We start from the raw sequence: 21,827 nt of genomic DNA, 5'->3' as shown, positions 1-21,827 counted from the left end.
GATCAGCCAGATAGGTGGGATGCTGCATTGCCTACTCATTGCTGGACTGTATTGAATACATCATGTGGTCACTGGGTGAAATGGAGCGCCAAGGCAGGTTAGCGCAGATGGTTAGATCGTGGTTCTAATAATGCCAAGGACGCGGGTTCGATCCCCGTACAGGCCACGACGATTGCATGAAGCAGGCTGCTCATTCCCGTCCCCGAAGCCGTTCATGGACCTTTGTTAAACCAGCGGTGCTTGACTTATTGTATCGTGATTTAACAAATCTAGTCTATTTTTTTACAAAAACTTTTCTGCCACTAAGCTGACCGTCAGGAGAGATCGAACATTTGCCACTGTACAGCAACCGAGCAGTGAAATTTCTGCCAACTGGGCCCGTGCTTGTCCTGCGCTGCAATGTTGCAGGCAAATTCACTCGAGCAAGCTTGCAAACGCCAGTTCAAGCAATCACACCAGCCCACCAAACAATGATTGCACAAAAGCGATGAACAGCCCGGTACATGACGAAATACATAACTGGTTGGCCAACAAAGTCACACAAATTCTGCTGCTGGCAAGTTCAAAGTCAAAGAACTTCTACTACTCCTTGTTTTTTTTTGAAACGCTACACAACGTACTCCGAATGTGTTTTTGGTTTCTTTCAATCACCGCCGGAAAAAGAATGAAATACCGAAACGCGCAAAGTCTGCTTCATTGCTGTTCCATTTGTCAGCAGAACATTATCCAATTAATTGGGAAGCTTATGAGTTCAAGTGGGAAGCTCGTCATGCCAGAGCCTCTCAGATTAAGCAGTCAAGACGACACGCAGCAGCCTGTAAACACAAGGCAAAATGACAACGAGCGCTCCCCACCGTGAAGGACAAATCGCAAGGCAACTCGGCCTATTATTTCCTCTGTCATTTCCTGCTTTTCCAACTGGCTCTGAACGCCAATAGTCTTTGATTGAGAGGCTGGTGGCGATATGCTTCAGTTTGCAGCACTTGCATCGACACCGAATTGCACTTACAAATTTCAAATTGAACAGGCCATTTCGCAATAAAGAAGCAATCATCAGTTTGCAATTACGTGATCGGCATAACTCTCATCCGAAATTCAGCTCCAAATCCGAGCTTCAATTGAGACAGCCAGAGTATACGGCAACACTTGACGGTTGTGTATTTCTTTATTCTATGAAGGCCTTTCCTCCTTAAATGGTGCAGTTCTTTGAATGAGCAACTTATATCGCTTTTACGGGCATGTCCCAATCCCATGAAAGGTATAGAAAAAGCGATATTCCATCAGATTTCAGCCTGTTGACGGCTAGAGATTTTGCATCTTGTGGTTTGCTTTAGCATACTGTTTCCCACATTGACAAGAAGGAGAACATTGGTGTTGTTGAGAAGTTTTGTGTAGAGCAGAGCAATCACTGAGCTCTGGGGAAAAGACATGGTTCCTGGCACCTCGACAGTGCCGTGAGGAATTGCATTGTCGCGAAGGTTTGATTTTCCCATTCGGACCTCTCCAACAATCCAATTGGTGAGGGATCAGCCAGAAAGGTGGAATGCTGCATTGCGCACTCATTACTGGACTGTATTGAAAACAACATGTGGTCACTAGGCAAAATGGGGTTTCAGGGCAGGTTAGCTCAGATGGTTAGAGCGTGGTGCTAATCAACGCCAAGGTCGCGGGTTCGATCCCCGTACTGGCCACGACCATTACATGAAGCACGCTGCTCATTGCTTTCCCTGAAACCGTTCATTGACCTTTGTTAAATCAGCAGTGTTTGACTTTCTGCATCGTGATTTAACAAATCTACCCTATATTTTACAAAAGCTTCTCTGCCACTAAGCTGACCGTCAGGAGAGATCGAACATTTGCCACTGTACTGCAACCGAGCACTGAAATTTCTGCCAACTGTGCCAGTGCTTGTCGTTCGGTGCAATATTGCAGGCAAATTCACTCGAGCAAGCTTGCAATCGCCAGTTCAAGCAATCACACCAGGCCACCAGAAAATGATTGCATTAAAGCGATGAACAGCCCGGTACATGACGAAATACCTAACTGGTTGGCCAACAAAATCTCACAATTTCTACTCCTGGCAAATTCAAAGTCAAAGAACGTCTACTACTCATTGTTTTTTTTTTAAAACGCTACACAACGTACTCCGAAAGTGTTTTTGATTTCTTTCAATCACGGCCGGAAAAAGAATGAAATACCGAAACGCGCAAAGTCTGCTTCATCGCTGTTCCATTTGTCAGCAGAGCATTATCCAAGTATTTGGGAAGCTAATGTTTTCAAGTGGGAAGTTTCGTCATGCCAGACCCTCTCAGATTAAGCAGTCACGACGACACGCAGCAGAGTGTAAACTCAAGGCAAAATGACAACGAGCGCTCCCCACCGTGAAGGACAAATCACAAGGCCACACGGCCTATTATTTCTTCTGTCATTTCCTGCTTTCCCAACTGGCTCTGAACGCCTGAAGTCTTTGATTGAGAGGCTGGTGGCGATATGCTTCAGTATGCAGCACTTGCATCGATACCGAACTGAACTAACTAATTTCAAATTGAACAGGCACTCGGCCATTTCGCAATAAAGAAGCAATCATCAGTTTGCAATTACGTGATCGCCATAACTCTCATCCGAAATTCTGCTCCAAATCCAAGCTTCAGTTGAGACAGACTGATATACGCAACACTTCACGGTTGTGTATTTCTTTATACTTTGAAGGTCTTTCCTCCTTAAATAGAGCAGTTCTTTGAATGAGCAACTGAGACCGCTTTTATGGGAATGCCCACATCCCATGAAAGGTATAGAAAAAGCGAGATTCCATCAGATTTCAGCATGTTGACGGCTAGAAATGTTGCAGCATGTGGTTTGCTTTAGCATACTGTTTCCCACATTGACAAGAAGGAGAACATTGGTGTTGTTGAGAAGTTTTGTGTAGAGCAGAGCAATCACAGAGCTCTGGGGAAAAGACATGGTTCCTGTCAGCTCGACAGTGCCGTGAGGAATTGCATTGTCGCGAAGGTTTTATTTTCCCATTCGGACCTCTCCAACATTCCAATTGTTGAGGGATCAGCCAGAAAGGTGGAATGCTGCATTGCCCACTCATTACTGGACTGTATTGAAAACAACATGTGGTCTCTGGGCGAAATGGGGTGCTAGGGCCGGTTAGCGCAGATAGCTCGAGCGTGGTGCTGATTACGCCAAGGTCGCGGGTTCGATCCCAGTAATAGCAACGACGGTTACATGATGCAAACTGCTCATTCCCGTCCCCGAAGCTGTTCATGGAACTTTTTTAAATCAGCGGTGCTTGACTTACTGCATCGTGATTTAACAAATCTAGCCTATTTTTCACAAAAACCTCTCTGCCACTAAGCTGACCGTCAGGAGAGATCGAACATTTGCCACTGCATGGCAACCGGGCAGTGAAATTTCTACCAACTGTGCCCGTGCTTGTCGTTCGCTGCAAACATGCAGGCAAATTCACTCGAGCGAGCTTGCAAACGCCAGTTGAAGCAATCGCACCAGCCCACCAAAAAATGATTGCACTAAAGCGATGAACAGTCCGGTACATGACGAAATACATAACTGGTTGGCCAACAACGTCACACAAATTCTGCTGCTGGCAAGTTCAAAGTCAAAGAACCCCTACTACTCCTTGTTGTATTCTTTTAAAACGCTACACAACGTACTCCGAATGTGATTTTGGTTTCTTTCAATCACGGCCGGAAAGAAAATGAAATACCGAAACGCGCAAAGTCTGCTTCATCGCTGTTCCATTTGTCAGCAGAGCATTATCCAAGTAATTGGGAAGCTTATGAGTTCAAGTGGGAAGTTTCGTCATTCTAGACCCTCTCAGATTAAGCATTCACGACGACACGCAGCGGAGGTAAACTCAAGGCAAAATGACAACGAGCGCTGCCCACCGTGAAGGACAAATCACAAGGCCACTCGGCCTGTTATTTCTTCTGTCATTTCCTGCTTTCCCAACTGGCTCTGAACGCCTAACGTCTTTGATTGAGAGGCTGCTGGCGATATGCTTCAGTTTGCAGCACTTGCATCGACACCGAACTGCACTTACAAATTTCAAATTGAGCAGGCACTCGGCCATTTCGCAATAAAGAAGCAATCATCAGTTTGCAATAACGTGATCGCCTTAAATCTCATCCGAAATTCAAATCCGAAACTCCAAATCCGAGCTTCAATTGAGACAGCCAGTGTATACTTTAGCAAATCACGGTTGTGTGTTTCATTATTCTTTGAAGATCTTTCCTCCTTAAACGGTGCAGTTCTTTGAATGAGCAACTTAGACGGCTTATTCGGGCATGCCAAAATCCCATGAAAGGTACAGAAAAAGCGAGATTCCATCAGATTTCAGTAAGTTTACGGCTAGAAATTTTGCAGCTTGTGGTTTGCGTTAGCATACTGTTTCCCACATTGACAAGGAGGAGAACATTGGTGTTGTTGAGAAGTTTAGTGTAGAGCAGAGCAATCAGAGAGCTCTGGGCAAAAGACATGGTTCCTGACAGCTCGACGGTGCCGTGAGGAATTGAATTGCAGCGAAGGTTTGATTTTCCAATTCGGACCTCTCCAACATTCCAAATGGTGAGGTATCAGCCAGAATGGTGGAATGCTGCATTACCCACTCATTGCTGGACTGTATTGAAAACAACATGAGGTCACTGGGCTTCGTGATGCGCCAGGGCCGGTTAGCTCAGATGGTTAGAGCGTGGTGCTAATAACGCCAAGGTCGCGGGTTCGATCCCCGTACTGGCCACGACGATTACTTAACGCAAGCTGCTCGTCCCCGAAGCCGTTCATTTACCTTTGTTAAATCAGGGGTGCTTGACTGACTGCATCGTGATTTAACAAATCTAGTCTATTTTCTACAAAGACTTTTCTGCCACTAAGCTGACCGTCAGGAGAGATCGAACATTTGCCACTGTACAGCAACCGAGCAGTGAAATTTCTGCCAAATGTGCCCGTGCTTGTCGTTCGCTGCAATGTTGCAGGAAATCCACTCGAGCAAGCTTGCAACCGCCAGTACAAACAATTACACCAGTCCACCAAAAAATGATTGCACTAAAGCGACGAACAGCCCGGTACATGACGAAATACATAACTGGTTGGCCAACAAAGTCACGCAAATTCTGCTGCTGGCAAGGTCAAAGTCAAAAAACCTCTACTACTCCGAGTTGTTTTTTTATAAAACGCTACACAACGTACTCCGAATGTCTTTTTGATTTCTTTCAATCACGGCCGGAAAGAAAATGAAATACCGAAACGCGCAAAGTCTGCTTCGACGCTGTTCCATTTGTCAGCAGAGCATTATCCAAGAAATTGAGAAGCCTATGGTTTCAAGTGGGAAGTTTCGTCATTCCAGACCCTCTCAGATTAAGCATTCACGACGACACGCAGCAGAGGTAAACTCAAGGCAAAATGACAACGAGCGCTCCCCACCGTGAAGGACAAATCACAAGGCCACTCGGCCTGTTATTTCTTCTGTCATTTCCTGCTTTCCCAACTGGCTCTGAACGCCTAAAGTCTTTGATTGAGAGCCTGGTGGCGATATGCTTCAGTTTGCAGCACTTGCATCGACACCGAATTGCACTAATTTCAAATTGAACAGGCACTCGGCCATTTCGCAATAAAGAAGCAATCATCAGTTTGCAATTACGTGATTGCCTTAACGCTCATCCGAAATTCAGCTCCAATCCGAACTTCAATTGAGACGGCCTGAGTATATGGAGGGAAATCACGGTTGTGTGTTTCAGTAATCTTTGAAGATGTTCCCTGACACGGAGCAGTTCTTTGAATGAGCAACTTACACCGCTTTTACGGGCATGCCCAAATCCCATGAAAGGTATAGAAAAAGCGAGATTCCATCAGATTTCAGCCTGTTGACGGCTAGAAATGTTGCAGCTTGTGGTTTGCTTTAGCATACTGTTTCCCACATTGAGAAGAAGGAGAACATTGGTGTTGGTGAGAGGTTTTGTGCAGAACAGAGCAATCAGAGAGCTCTGGGGAAAAGACATGGTTCGTGGGAGCTCGACGGTGCCGTGAGGAATTGTACTGCCTCGAAGGTTTGATTTTCCCATTCGGACCTCTCCTACATTCCAATTGGTGAGGGATCAGACAGAAAGGTGGAATGTTACATTGCCCACTCATTGCTGGACTGTATTGAAAACAACATGTGGTCACTGGGCGGGCGGGAGCGCCAGGGCCGGTTAGCTCAGATGGTTAGAGCGTGGTGCTAATAACGCCAAGGTCGCGGGTTCGATCCCCGTACTGGCCACGACGATTAAATAACGCAAACTGCTCATCCCCGAAGCCGTTCATTTACCTTTGTTAAATCAGGGGTGCTTGACTGACTGCATCGTGATTTAACAAATCTAGCCTATTTTCTACAAAGACTTTTCTGCCACTAAGGTGACCGTCAGGAGAGATCGAACATTTGCCACTGTACAACAACCGAGCAGTGAAATTTCTGCCAACTGTGCCTTTGCTTGTCGTTCGCTGCAATGTTGCAGGAAAGCCACTCGAGCAAGCTTGCAACCGCCAGTACAAACAATTACACCAGCCCACCAAGAAATGATTGCACTAAAGCGACGAACAGCCCGGTACATGACGAAATACATAACTGGTTGGCCAGCAAAGTCACGCAAATTCTGCTGCTGGCAAGGTCAAAGTCAAAAAACCTTTACTACTCCGAGTTGCTTTTTTTATAAAACGCTACACAACGTACTCCGAATGTCTTTTTGATTTCTTTCAATCACGGCCGGAAAGAAAATGAAATACCGAAACGCGCAAAGTCTGCTTCGACGCTGTTCCATTTGTCAGCAGAGCATTATCCAAGAAATTGAGAAGCCTATGGTTTCAAGTGGGAAGTTTCGTCATTCTAGACCCTCTCAGATTAAGCAGTCACGACGACACGCAGCAGAGGTAAACTCAAGGCAAAATGACAACGAGCGCTCCCCACCGTGAAGGACAAATCACAAGGCCACTCGGCCTGTTATTTCTTCTGTCATTTGCTGCTTTCCCAACTGGCTCTGAACGCCTAACGTCTTTGATTGAGAGCCTGGTGGCGATATGCTTCCGTTTGTAGCACTTGCATCGACACCGAACTGCACGAACACATTTCAAATTGAACAGGCATTCAGCCATTACGCAATAAAGAAGCAATTAACAGTTTGCAATTACGTGATCGCCTTAAATCTCATCCGAAATTAAGCTCCGAATCCGAACTTCAATTTAGACGGCCTGAGTATACGGAGGGAAATCACGGTTGTGTGTTTCAGTAATCTTTGAAGATGTTCCCTGAAACGGAGCAGTTCTTTGAATGAGCAACTCGACGGTGCCGTGAGGAATTGTACTGCCTCGAAGGTTTGATTTTCCCATTCGGACCTCTCCAACATTCCAATTGGTGAGGGATCAGACAGAAAGGTGGAATGCTACATTGCCCACTCATTGCTGGACTGTATTGAAAACAACATGTGGTCACTGGGCGGGGCGAGGGGGGTGGCGGGCGTCAGGGCTGGTTAGCTCGGATGGTTAGAGCGTGGTGCTAATAACGCCAAGGTCGGGGGTTCGATCCCCGTACTGGCCACGACGATTACATGAAGCAAGCTGCTCATTCCCGTCCCTGAAGAACTAGAGCGAAGAACAGTCCGGTATATGACGAAACACGTAACTGGTTTGCCAAAAAGTCACGCAAATTCTGCTGCTGGCAAGGACCAAGTTAATGAACTTCTACTACTCGGGACTTTTTTTTTAAAAAAGCTACACAACGTACTCCGAATGTGTTTTTGATTTCTTTCAATCACGGCAGGAAATAGAATGAAATACCGAAACGCGCAAATTCTGCTTCTTCGCCGTTCCATTTGTCAGCAGAGCATTATCCATATAATTGAGAAGCCTATATTTTCAAGTGGGAAGTTTCGTCATGCCAGACCCTCTCAGATTAAGCAGTCACGACGACACGCAGCAGAGTGTAAACTCAAGGCAAAATGACAACGAGCGCTCCCCACCGTGAAGGACAAATCACAAGGCCACTCGGCCTGTTATTTCTTCTGTCATTTCCAGCTTTCCCAACTAGCTCTGAACGCCTAAAGTCGTTGATTGAGAGGCTGCTGGCGATATGCTTCAGTTTGCAGCACTTGCATCGACACCGAACTGAACTAACAAATTTCAAATTGAACAGGCACTCGTCCATTTCGAAATAAAGAAGCAATCATCAGTTTGCAATAACGTGATCGCCTTAAATCTCATCCGAAATTCAGCTCCAAATCCGAGCTTCAGTTGAGACAGCCTGTGTATACTTTAGCAAATCACGGTTGTGTGTTTCATTATTCTTTGAAGATCTTTCCTCCTTAACGGAGCAGTTCTTTGAATGAGCAACTTAGACGGCTTATTCGGGCATGCCAAAATCGCATGAAAGGTATAGAAAAAACGAGATTCCATCAGATTTCAGCATGAAATCGGCTTGAAATCTTGCAGCTTGTGGTTTGCGTTAGCATACTGTTTCCCACATTGACAAGAAGGAGAACATTGGTGTTGGTTAGAAGTTTTGTGTAGAGCAGAGCAATCAGAGAGCTCTGGGCAAAAGACATGGTTCCTGACAGCTCGACGGTGCCGTGAGGAATTGAATGGCAGCGAAGGTTTGATTTTCCAATTCGGACCTCTCCAACATTCCAAATGGTGATGTATCACCCAGAAAGGTGGAATGCTGCATTACCCACTCATTGCTGGACTGTATTGAAAACAGCATGAGGTCATTGGGCGATGTGGTGCTCCAGGGCCGGTTAGCTCAGATGTTTAGAGCGTGGTGCTAATAACGCCAAGGTCGCGGGTTCGATCCCCGCGCTGCCCACGGCCGTTATATGAAGCACGCTGCTCATTGCCGTCCCCGAAGCCGTTCATGTACCTTTGTAAAATCAGCGGTGCTTGACTTACTGCATCGTTATTTAGCAAATCTACTCTATTAATTACAAAAGATTTTCTGCCACTAAGCTGACTTTCAGGAGAGATCGAACATTTGCCACTGTACAGCAACCGAGCAGTGAAATTTCTGCCAACTGTACCCTTGCTTGTCGTTCGCTGCAATGTTGCAGGCAAATTCATTCGAGCTAGCTTGCAACCGCCAGTTCAGGCAATCACACCAGCCCACCAAAAAATGATTGTACTAAAGCGATGAACAGCCCGGTAAATGACGAAATACATAACTGGTTGGCCAACAAAGTCACGCAAATTCTGCTGCTGGCAAGGTCAAAGAAAAAGAACCTCGACTACTCCGAAACAAAAACAGAATTACCTGGAAAAACTCAGCAGGTCTGGCAGCATCGGTGGAGAAGAAAACAGTTGACGTTTCGAGTCCTCACGACCCTTCGGCAGAACAGTTCCGCCGATGGGTCGTGAGGACTCGAAACGTCAACTGTTTTCTTCTCCACCGATGCTGCCAGACCTGCTGAGTTTTTCCAGGTAATTCTGTTTTTGTTTTGGATTTCCAGCATCCTCAGTAGCTTTTAGCTTTTTGTTTTTATCTCGACTACTCCGAGTTGTAATTTTTTAAAACGCTACACTACGTATTCCGAATGTGTTTTTGATTTCTTTCAATCACGATTATATATTAAGCCCAGCAAAGTTATCACAAGCGAGGAAAGAAATTGAATTAATACTTCAAAATGTCATCATTGAGTCTAGCTGCAGTAATAGGAGTTCAACTATTGTGATGATAGCGATAGTGGGTGCAAAACAAATACACTGTAAGGACTATAGAAAGATGAATGGAGTGACAAAAGCGGATTAATATCCTATGCCACGGTTAGAGGATTGAATTGAGAAAGTGGTGCATCACAGTTTAGCACAAAGATTTGCTTGCTGAAAGGATATTGGCAAGTACCGTTATCGGTGAGAGCAAAGCAGATATGGTTGTTTGCGCCAATCATGGACTATGTCTGTTTAAAGTTATGCATTTGACGTGAAAAATGCACAATCAACTTATCAAAGTCTAAAAAACAAAGTAATTTCAGGGCTGAACAATTGTGCTTTTTATGCGGATGATTTGATAGTTTCCAGGCAAATGTGGGAAGAGCATTAATATCATCTGCAATAATTGTTTAAATGACTGAAAAAAAGCTAATTAGTTGATGAAATTGGCTACAAGTTAATTTGCCACTGCGCAAGTTACTTATCATTGGAAATGGAATGGTGACTCGGTGATTTGTGAAAGTCAAAGCAATCGTGGATTTCCCTGTGCCTACAAAAAAATATAGAAAACATGTTTTGAGATTTCTGGGTATGAGATGTTGTACCAGAAATTTGTACCAAAATTTAACAATGTGGTCACTCCAACGACTGATCTATTTTAAAAATGAACAGGAAGTTTCAATGGGCACAGGAGTGACAGAACGCGGGTGACAGTTTAAAAGCTGTGCTGACTACAATACCAGATTTGGTAGGACACAATTATGCCAAACAATTTAAGTTAGCCATTGACGTGAGTGATGTAGGCATTGTTGCTGTACTGTTGCAGAAAAAAAAATCGAAAGTGGAGTTGAGACACCGGTAGGGTATTTTTGACAAAAGTTGAATATAAAATGGAAAAAGAAAATGAACGATCGAAAATCAGACTCTGAGTTTGTTTTTGCATTGCAGCATTTCGAGGGATATGTTGTAAACAATTCGTCAGAAACAACTTTTTATGCAGGCCACAATCCCTCAAAATGTCTGTTAAGATTTCGAGACCGAAGTTCAAGGCTGTTCAGGTGGAGTTTCTTACAGCAACCATTTAACTTACAGATTATACATATGAATGAACGAAAAAGCCTAATTGTAGATGCATTGTCAGGAGTTCAAAGTTAAAAGGGATATTTACACTTAAAACCTGGACACTGTTCAGAAACGAGGTCTGTTTATTCAAAGCATTAGGATGTTATGCTGTTCGATACATCCAGCAATGTAATAGTTTTGGTGTATTATCATGTATAGTAGATAGTAAAGGTTGGGTTAAGAAAATGGCGCCGCCTTTTTTCAAATTATGATGATTCATTTTTCTATATACACGGATGTGTCATGAAAGTGTAACAATTTTCATATTTTTCTGTTTAATTGCGAATTCGAATTATGGGGTAAGTGTAGTTCAGAATATCTCTGTGTGATTTAATTTCATTTGTACTAAAATAGACTGAAAATTTAGATCTTCGAATGAAGGCAGCTGCTTAACATGCTAATGAGCAAACACGAATACTAGCTTAGCACGTTAGCAATGAAGGAAAGTTGCATTTCTAGTTAAACGATGGGACATTAGGGTTTCAACGGGACCTCACTCTGTTTAAGACTAGCGGGATAACCAAGGTTAACGAATGCATTCATATTTCCCAATGGTTACTGGCAATATTGTCATCATGAAGTACTTTAAATTGTGGTGAAGGTAGTTTCTAAGACACTTGGCAATAGAATTTACATATTAAAAAAGAGAGAAACATAAATAAATGAGATTGAAAGGCGATGTGTCAGAAGTTCCTGTAAGATAGGAGTGTGTGAAAAGCCTTAATGACGCCTCCAGCATTTGTGCATAAGTTTGATTTTTAACAAAGCTGAAGCTGGAGAAAAGTCATTCGGAATTCCACTCTCCAATGTGTTGTGTTAACTTGTTGCTTCTGCTTTAAATGTAGAAACTATTTCGGACCATTGCCTTAAAGGGAGTGTAACTATGATTAATTTAATTCGGAATTTTAGGAGTTATTATAGTAGTAATTCTAGCCCAATACATGTGTTTGAATTCGTTTATATATGTTGTTAAGAAATGTTTTAATTTAAGTTTAAAAATCTCTAATTGGCTTCGTGGACTTATTACTCATGAATTCAGAATAGAATAAATGCAACTTGAAAAACTGCGATCATATCGACCAAGTTTCCACCGTGGATTTTGTCCGCCTGGTACACATCATCTGCCACGTCATAACACCAGTCTTTTCAGCTGTCCAAAATTATGGACTAACTAAATTGTGAGGAGCGCACACCAGCGGTAGCAAATTTATATGCGGCTGCGAATTCGGTGGTAACTAAGTGTAAAACGGAATTGGACACCTAACATTGCTTAACTATTCACTTGAGTGAGGAGAACAGGTTAAAAACTGAATACTGGAGTTCGTAGAGAATTGTGTATCCTCGTACAGAAAGCACAACATGTTAGCAATTTAGAAAACAACAGCCAGCAATTAGGAAAACAAGTTGTTTGTTGGCCATTTGGGGATAGGAGAATATAAGAAAAACCTTACTCATATTGTTAAGGACTCTGGTGGTAACACGCCCGGAGTACTGTGCACTGTATCTTTCATGCGTGACTGAAGTGAAAACTGTTCCTTGCTCATGGGTATACATGTCATAGAAATGGTATACATGTCATACAAATATATTACATGTGGAAGCCTGCCACAGGTCGGTGTAAATTTCGACATTCCAGATTCTTCATCAGCATTGCAACACGCCTTTGGGAAATCGATAATTCATATTCTGACTTATTTATTCACACTTCATGAGACTTTTCCCACTCTTGTGGATTCCATGAAATTCCACCCATACAGACACTGGCAGACAAACGCACGCAAACGCATACACACACCTACAGACACAGATACATGCATGCATGCACACATTTACGCACGCACAGAGGCATGCAGGCACACGCACACACATAGGCACACATAAATAGATACACACAAATGCACACACACTCACATGCACACACGCATTCACGCATGCGCGTACGCAAACTCGCATGCAGGCACACAAACACGCCTACACGCACACACACGTGCAGACAGACACAAACACACGCACGCGCAGAAGGCAGACAAATATTGGCACACACACAGACAGACGCACACACATATATACTGACACACGCGCACGTACGCACACACTTACAAATATTAAGAATTTCCCGCCCGGACTTATTTGGGTTGGCCAAGGGCAGTTAGACGGCTTTCCACCTCCCATTCTCTCACCTCATTAATTGCCTTCCCCGGACTCTTACCATGATGGCGGTTGGGCAGAAGATTCCACATAGGCACAGGAACATACCCAGGCAGTGACAAAGAGACAAAGGCTTGTTGGGGGACAGGCAGGCGATGGCAGGCTTGGAGGGGTGAATTGAAGGTGGAGGGAATAGAGACAGAGACTTAGATGTACACGCTGACACACACACAAACACACACACACAAACACACATGCTCAGAATCCCATGTGCGCACACACACTCATAAACTCACTGATGCACACGCAGGAACTCAGAAATACTGACACACGCAGGGACAAACTGAGGTGTTAAGACATAGCATTTATTTAATTCTGTAACTATGTTTTTCCTATTTTGTTTGCTGTGTGAATACGTTTTCTGTTGTGAATTTCCCATGGTAAATGTAATTAACATGGGGACAAGAAATGGACTTGATCAAGTCCATCCGTGTAGCCACCAATATTATGTGACTCGGAGTGTTTGTGTGTGAGACGGAGAGAGAGAGGGAGGGAAAGGGAGTAATAGAGAGAGAGAAAGAAAGAAAAAAGAATAGTGCGAGAGCGGGGCATTGAGAGCGGTAGAGAGAGATAGGGCGACACAGAAGGAGGTGCTAGGAACCTGGCTAGTGGAATAAAAGTACGGCAGGCTTAGCCAAGTGTCTGGAAAAATTTAAAAAAATACATAAAATTAGAAACAATTCACACAAAAATGATTTCCAGCATTTTCAGCATTGTCCCCTCGTAATGTATTATTATATAAAGCATTTATTATGTACAGTGCATTATTCCATTAATTTTCTTATTGTGTGAAGTTTATTATGAGCCAATCTTCGATAATGAAAATCGAACAATTGGAGGAGATACTGTGTCTGCCTCGTATCCTGCTCTGACTCTTCTCCCTCGCCCTTTACATTCGTTCCTCATGCCCTTTGTCCACTGCTATTTGGCATGTGGGACTCTTCTGGTCAGTTCACTGCCAGAAGTTCCAGCCCTCTGCCACTCCTTGCCTGTCACAGCTCGTTAGCGTTTGCTTTACTCCTTCTGCCTCTTCCCTTCCAGTACTCCAATGGACACCTCTTCCCCCATATCTGTGGTATCTATCGCATGTGTCTCATCATCTGAAATCAGAGATAGTGCCGCATCCTTAGCACAATGTTGGTCTAATACTGACGCATCACCACCACTGGTTGGATTTTCACATCACAACGATTCTGTTGATGAAACTCTAGGCTAAAACATTTCATTCAAGGACAGGAAACACTCTGCCTTGCTGCTGAGATGCCCTCAGTATGTATGTTTATTAATTAATTTAAAAATTGCTACAACTGTACATTTCAACGCTCTCTGCAATTGCTCTATGAATTTGGACTGAGTTGAGGAATAATTAAATGTGTTTGTGCACAAACTTAAGCTCAGCAACATAAATCCGACTTGAAAAAAAAAGATGTATAAAAAACCTAGGTGATACATGGTATTTGTTCCTGTCATGCTATCATGTAAGAAATCTATAACACACAGAAAACCCAGATTTATAAAGTTGCCGGCTCTGCTCAAGAGTAAAATCGAAGACTTCCTTCTGCTCTCCGCCTCTGGATCACTGCTATTCTCTCACTTGTGCTGACCCCTCAGCCCTTTACGGATTCGGCTGGAGACTAACATGTTTACGACTATAAGAGTGTTGAGAAACAGAACGAAAATGAATGGGCGCAATTGGTTTAGAAGCGTATCAAGCCAATCTAATACCAAGAATATATGAACATATGTACATATGACATAGGATCAAAAGTACGCTAATAGGTCCTTCATGATTGTTCCCCCCATTGAGTAAGGGCATGATCTGTTTGTGTTTTGAATCCCACTTTCCCATTTACCCTGATAAACATTGACTCCCTTGCCTAACAAGAATCTACCTCCCTCTGCCTTCAAGATATTAAATGACAACCACAGCACTTCCCTCACCCCTCCGCTGCCTCCAACGCCTTCTCAGCTGGAGAGCCCTCATGTCGCTCAAGCCTCTTGAGCGACCAAAAAAACTCATCACTATAATAAAAGAGCGACACCTAATTTTAAAACTGTGCCCCCTAGTTCGAGACTCACCAAGAAAGGGAATAACACTTCCCATGTCCAACTTATCCAGACTATTCAGGATCTCATATACTTCAATCAAGTACCCAATAAAACTCGAGAAAAAAGTAATGAAAACGCAACGCACAACACAGCTCAGAAGTGAGAAGTTGATTCCAAAATTAAAGTTACAAAAGGTATACGGATCAGTCTTTGGCTTGTGTGGGAGGAGTAAACGGTGAATCATTGTGGCTTTTAAATTGGGTGATTCCGGTTGAGCTGACTTCGACAGTTTAACAGTTGGTTTGGAGACACTTGGTTCCACAAGCTAGCTGACTCGGGTGTCCAGTTTCCTTTTTGATTTTGCATTTGCTGACAAGCCTCCAGCAACATTAAGGGAGGAAAGAACCTTTGTCTACAAGGTGAAAATCGGTGCCTAGTCGGCCATCTGTTGCTGTGACTTTCACTAGCGCACACTAGCACACCAGAACTAGAACACACAGATCAGGTCTGCAGCTGGTTTTTAACCCATCCTTGTGTTTTCCTGGAAGTGAAAATAAAAACAAACACGTCTTTCGCCCAAAGTCCGCTTTCTTTCAACTCAGATCGTTTTCATTTTCTGAGATATAACTCAACAGGAGATTGGTTATGCATGTCTGCTGAGATGAAGCAATAGTTTCAATTTATTCCACATACACAGGAGATTCAAGATCGGTCTTTTTCGTTTCACCTGTTCCTTTCAAGTAACTCTGCCTTGAGACATTTGCAGGTGCGACATTCCATGTTCTCTCTGGACTAGTCGGTCAACTATACATATTAATTTTCCGGTAAGTGGTTACATTACATTCTCAGACACCCTTTGGGGTTCCAGTTATTGTATTTTAAATATAACACGTCTCCTTATAATTTCCATATGCAAAGAAGTAATTAGAGGCTGTAATCCACTTTCATGACACGTAACCAACACAACAAATGAAATATGGTTCATTTTCATTTCATTACAAAGGGGGAAAATATATAAAACAACAACCACACTCTCACATGTATTTATTCTCCTGGTCTTGACCCATATTATCTCTTCGGTTTTAACCAGGCCTTTTTAAGGCCTGGACAGGGCGTCTGCGATCACATTTGATTTCCTGGCAATGTGGATGAACTTTAGATGGTACGTTTAGAGAAACAAACTTCAACGGAATAAACTTATCGTCTGTTTGAACTCTTTCCACACACGGTACACACATTTACAGGTTAACATGGCAACACCCTTTCAATGTTGCTTTATCATATAGTCGTCCCTGGTCAGTGACCCTAATTCGTCCCTTTCTGTGATGCTGGGTTACGTATCATAAATGAGGTTTGGATATTTTGCCCGACAGCTAGCCTCCAGATTGCTAACAACAGCGAAACTGCACTGGGAGCATTTTAAGTGTCCTTAGGCAACTTAGAGACTCTCATAAGATGCTCCCGAACACGATCATGTAGTCTAACTTAGAGATATCTAGATCTGGGGAAAGTAGGGGCTTTACCATTATGAAGTTGTACAAGTGAACCATGCTGGGCGATTGTTCTCGCCAATCACACATCTAGGGAAGGAGAGGGCTGTAAAGTATATAAGAGGGGTAAGGGATCATGTTTGGGTGCAGCTAGTATTTCAAGGTGTTGAATCAAGAGAGCAGAGTAAATAGTATTATGAGAAATGAAGGTCAGATAATGGCAGGAAGGGAACGAGGGAAAAAATTAAGAATATGTCAACAGTCAAGACTGGATGTTACAAAGCTAACAAAAAGACAAAACTGATAGCTCTCTATCTGAATGCGCGTAGCATTCATAACAAAGTAAATGAATTGATGACCCACATTGAGACAAATTGAAGTGACCTGACAGTAATTACGAAGGCACGGCTGCAGGGCGACAAAGATTATAATTGAAGGGTGCATGAAATTCAAGAAGAATAGTAAGCTAAGTCAAGGTGGAGTGGTAGCACCGCTAACCAAAGAGGGAATTGGTGCAATATTTCGTGATCACCTTGGTTCAGGAGTTCAGAGTGTTTAATTAGTTGGGGTGGAGGTGAGGAATAGTAGGAAGGAAACTTCATTAGTGTGAGTGTTCTACATGCTTCCTAACTGTAGTAGCCACAGCGTAGGACGAGTTATTCAAGAGCAAATATTGTGTGCTTGTGATAAAGGGACGGGAATAATCATGGGTGAGTTCAACCTGCACATAAACTGGAAAAATCAGATTGGAAGAAGATTGGATGAGGATTTCTTAGAATGCTTTCGAAGTAGTTTCTTGGAGGAGCTTGTTCTGGAAACAACTAGAGAGGAGGTTATATTAGACTTGGTATTATGTAACGTGATAGGGTTAATTAATGACCTCAGAGTAAAGGCACTCCTTGGTATCAGCGACTATAATATGATTGCATTTCACATCCAGTTTGAAAGGGAGAAGATTATCTTAAATTTTAATAAGGGCAACTGTGTTGGTATGAAGGCTAAGTTAGCTGAAGTGAACTGGGAATATAGACTAGAGGTTAGATCAATCGAGAAGCAGTGGCAGATAGTTAAATGGATATTTCAGAGTATTCAGAATAAGTAAATTCCTGCTATAAAGAAAAATTCTAAGGGGCAGACCCAACAACTATGGTTAACTAAAGATGTTAAGGAAAGCAACAAACTTTGGGGAAGAAAAAAATACACAACTCCGCAAAGATAAGTGGCAGGACAGGTGATTGGACAGAACGGCAGAAAATGACGAAAATATCAACCAGGAGAAAGAAATCAGAGTATGAGAGGAAGCTAGCTGTAAATGTAAAAACGGATAGCAAGAGATGTAGAGGTAGTTAAAAAGGAAAAGGGTAATTAAAGTGGGTTTTCGTCCTCTAAAGAGCGTCAGTCGGGAGTTAATAGTAGGTAATAAAGAAATGGCAGAAAAAGGTAACAAATATTTTGCTTCTGTGTTCACTTTAGAGGATACAACAAATGTGCCAGTGATAGCTGCAAATCAAGGGGTGAACGGGAGAAAGGAACTTGGTGAAATTGACATCACTAGGGGAAACTTACTAAGCAAATTGATGGGACTACAGGCGGCAAGTCACCAGGTCCCGATGGACTTCTTGGGTCTTAAATGAGGTGGCTAATGATACGCTGGTGTTAATTTCCAAAATTTGCTACATTCTGGAATTGTTCAGTCAGGTTGGAAAGCAGCAAATATAACCCCTCTATTCAAGAAGGGGTGGAGGCAGAAGACAGGAAACGATAGGCGAATTAGCTTGACGTTTGTCGTGAGGAAGGTATTAGATTCAATCATTAAGGAGATTATCCCTGTTCTCGTAGAAGAGCTCAAGTCAATCGGGAAGAGACAGCACTGCTTTATGAAAGGAAGTTCATGTTTAACCAGTCTTTTGAAGGAGTAACATGCGCATTGGATAAAGGGGAGCCTTTTGACGCTACTTGGTTTATACTTGGATTTCCCGAAGGCGTCTGATAAGGTTTAACATCAAAGATTATTACGGAAAATAAAAGCACTTGGTGTTGTGGGAAACATATTAGCATGGATAGAATATTTGCTATCTGGCACAAAGCAGAGAGCATGCATAAATGGGAGCTTTTATGATTGGCAGGATGTGACAAGTGGAATCCCACAGTGGTCTGTACTGGGGCATCAACGTTTTATGATTTACACCACTAACTTAAATGAAGGGAGTGAAGATATGGCCGTTAAATCTGCAGATGACGCAAAGATAGGCAGGAAAGTGTGCTGTGCAGAGGGCATGAGGATGTTGCAGATGGATATTGGTAGGTTGAGTGAGCGGGCAAAATATATGGCAAATGGAGTTTGAAGTGTGAAAATGTAAAGTTTTTCATTTTGGCAGGAAGTGCGAAAAGCCGAGTATTATTTAACTAAGGATCAGCTGCATAATTCTGAAGTGCAGAGGGTATATAGGTGTACTGGTACATGAGTCAAAAAACGTTAGTATGCAGGTACAGCAAATAACTAAGAAGGCTAATGAAATGCTATACTTTGTTACGAGAGGGATTGAACATAAAAATAATCCACCTATCACTGGCCCTCTATCCAGCTCTACCTGTCCCACCCCCCTCAACCAGCTTAAATTTCACCTCATTTATACTTTACTGAGCTCTGATGAAGAGTCACACGGACTCGAAACGTTAACTGTATTCCTCTCCGCAGATGCTTTCAGACCTGCTGAGTTTTTCCAGCTTTTTTGATTTTGTGTGATAAAAATAAGGATGTTATGCTTCAGTTATGCAATGGATTAGTGAGACCACACCTTGAATTCTGTGTGTTGTTTTGGTGTCCTTCTTTAATGAAGGATGTAAATGCATTGGAGGCGGTGCAAAGTAGGTTTACTGGATCGATTGAACAGCACCTTATCTTCCGATTAGGCACTTTACAGCCTTTCTGGCTTAACATTGAGTTCAACAACGTCAGATCATGCACTCCCTCCTCCATCCCCACCCGTGTTCCGACCCCCCTTTTCTCTAATATATTGTTTTATTTTTCAAATATATTTTTCTTTTCCCACCTCTTTCTATTATTTTAAAATTTATTTCCATCCATTTGATCATCTCCACCTTTTAACCTTTTTCTATCCCTTCCCCGCGCCCTACCCCCTCTAGGGCCATCTGACACTTGCTCATCCTGCTTCCTACCCTTAATGTCACCATTCGCACCTTAACTAATGTCACTACCGTCAACACCTGTCCTTTTGTCTATGACATCTCTTCTTTGCCTCCATCTATAACTGGCCCTGGATCCATCTCTCCCTGTCCCACCCCCCTCAAACAGCTTATATTTCACCTCATTTCTATGTTTCCTTAGTTGTGATGAGGAGTCATACGGACTCGAAACGTTAACTGTGTTCCTCTCCGCGGATGCTGACAGACCTGCTGAGTTTTTCCAGCTATTTTTGTTTTTGTTACTGGATTGATACCTGGAATGAAGGGGTTGTCTTGCGAGAAAAGGTTGTGCAGACTGGGCTTGTTTTCACTGGAGTTCAGAAGACTGAGGGGTGATTTGATTGAAGTATACAAAATCCTGAACGGTATTGACAAGGTAGACGCTGAAAGCATGTTTCCTCTTGCGGATGAGTCAAGAATGATGGGGATCCGTTTTAAAATTAGGGGTCGCCGTTTTAAGACAGAGATTAGGAGAATATTTTTTTCCTCTTGTAGGGTTGTGCGATTTTGGAATTATCTGCCTCAGACGTTGGCAGAGACGGCGTCTTTGAATATTATTAAGACAGAATTAGATAGATTATTTTTATGCAAGGGAGTCAAAGGGTTAGATCGGAATGTGGACATCGAAGCAGAAGGAGATCAACCATGATCTTTTTGAATGGCGGAGCAGGCTCGAGAGGCAGAATGGTCTACTCTTGTTCCTATTTTTAATGTTTTTTTTATATTTTTTTTCTAAAAGCATCTCTCTGATTAGTTTCAAAGGATCTCGCACTTGGTATCTGCGAACTAATTTGAAATGTTTAAAACCGGTGGGCTTTAATTGGGTGATTCTCTGTCACAGGCCTCATGCTGTCTTTCACAGAGGCTGTCACTATGCTGCTCTGCTGAGCTGTTCTTGTCAGGGAGAACTTTTTACCTGCCTCTGTAAGCCATGGCTTTACTGGCTGGACACGAGGCACTTTTACCTGTCTAATTGCCAGGAGGTGAGTGAGTCGTGCTCTGACGTCCACCCTTATAGGGATTCTGATTCCAGTACTTCAGTTTTAGTGACTTTATCAACAAGACAATCATGTTTGAGGCTTAAAGATTGTTTTGTTCCATCTGGTTTATCAGGGCTCACCTCTGCATGGGTCTTGCCTGCCATTCTGCATGTGATTCGCACACGATTTTCCTACCTTAGGGTAGACCCTTTGCCATTCCTATTTTGGCTTTAGAAGGGTTCTTTCCCAAATCTGACTCTCATGCTCAGGAGTTTTACTGCCTTTATATACACCGGAGTGGTGTGGGGTGGGGAGAGGTGGTGGGGGGAGGGGGGGGGGGTGGTGGGGAAAGAGGGATGGGGGGGCTGGTGGTGGTGGAGGTGTGTGTGTGCTGGGGGTGGGGGGTGGGTAGGCACTAGCTGCATTTCCATGCATTCCATCAACTATGAGTGGCCTCCCCCTCATCATATGCATATCTCCCTAGGATACTTCCTGTTCTCCATCTAAAGTCAGATCAACGGTTTGGGCTCGACAAACTTGCTGCTTATCCCACCTAGGCATTGGCATAATTATTTTTAGGATTGCTGGCCCGGTCTGGCGAATTTCCGTGCACCTGCTAATTTACATCGTGCATAATTTTACCAGCCCCTCGTTGTCAGCATCATCTCCAAGGTTTGCCACTCCCATCCCAGCCTTCTTTCTTCCTCTTGGCTCCTCAACAGAGTACTGCCCAGCTGTTTTCGATTCCTGTGGTTTAACGGCAACCCTTCCTCTGCTTTTTGGGTGCTGTCAAGCGTGGTCTTGCTCACGATGTTATAACTTCCCCTGTGTGGTTACTGTAGGGATGACCGCTCCTTATTCGGTCCATTTTTCTCCGGGACAGGCCGGCTCACATAGGGCTTGTTAGCTTTTACTACTCTGCCATGTGGACCTTTGACTGCCTGAGGCAGCTACCTCATTACCAGTTTCTCTGTTTGGATACGCTCTCGAGCCCACCTAAAGCTGCTAGCAAACTATCAATCAAACTGAACGTTGTTCCAATAGCACCCTTTATTGTCTTGGTAATTTGCATTCCCTTAAC

General features: G+C 43.3%; 4 non-coding genes across 4 annotated transcripts; all 4 read left to right on the top strand.

Annotated features, from left to right (window-relative positions):
* Positions 1–4,688: 4,688 nt before the first annotated feature.
* On the top strand, positions 4,689–4,762 carry trnai-aau (transfer RNA isoleucine (anticodon AAU)). The gene has a single exon. It is a non-coding gene; the product is annotated as a tRNA-Ile (tRNA).
* Positions 4,763–6,206: 1,444 nt separating this feature from the next.
* trnai-aau (transfer RNA isoleucine (anticodon AAU)) lies at positions 6,207–6,280 on the top strand. The gene has a single exon. It is a non-coding gene; the product is annotated as a tRNA-Ile (tRNA).
* Positions 6,281–7,517: 1,237 nt separating this feature from the next.
* Positions 7,518–7,591, top strand: trnai-aau (transfer RNA isoleucine (anticodon AAU)). Its single transcript has one exon. It is a non-coding gene; the product is annotated as a tRNA-Ile (tRNA).
* A 1,189-nt stretch (positions 7,592–8,780) lies between these two features.
* trnai-aau (transfer RNA isoleucine (anticodon AAU)) lies at positions 8,781–8,854 on the top strand. Its single transcript has one exon. It is a non-coding gene; the product is annotated as a tRNA-Ile (tRNA).
* Positions 8,855–21,827: the final 12,973 nt, after the last annotated feature.

This window comes from Cetorhinus maximus, chromosome 35 (genome assembly GCF_964194155.1).
Source record: "Cetorhinus maximus chromosome 35, sCetMax3.hap1.1, whole genome shotgun sequence".
Taxonomy (NCBI): Eukaryota; Metazoa; Chordata; class Chondrichthyes; order Lamniformes; family Cetorhinidae; genus Cetorhinus; species Cetorhinus maximus.
This window is presented reverse-complemented; position numbering and strand designations above follow the sequence as displayed.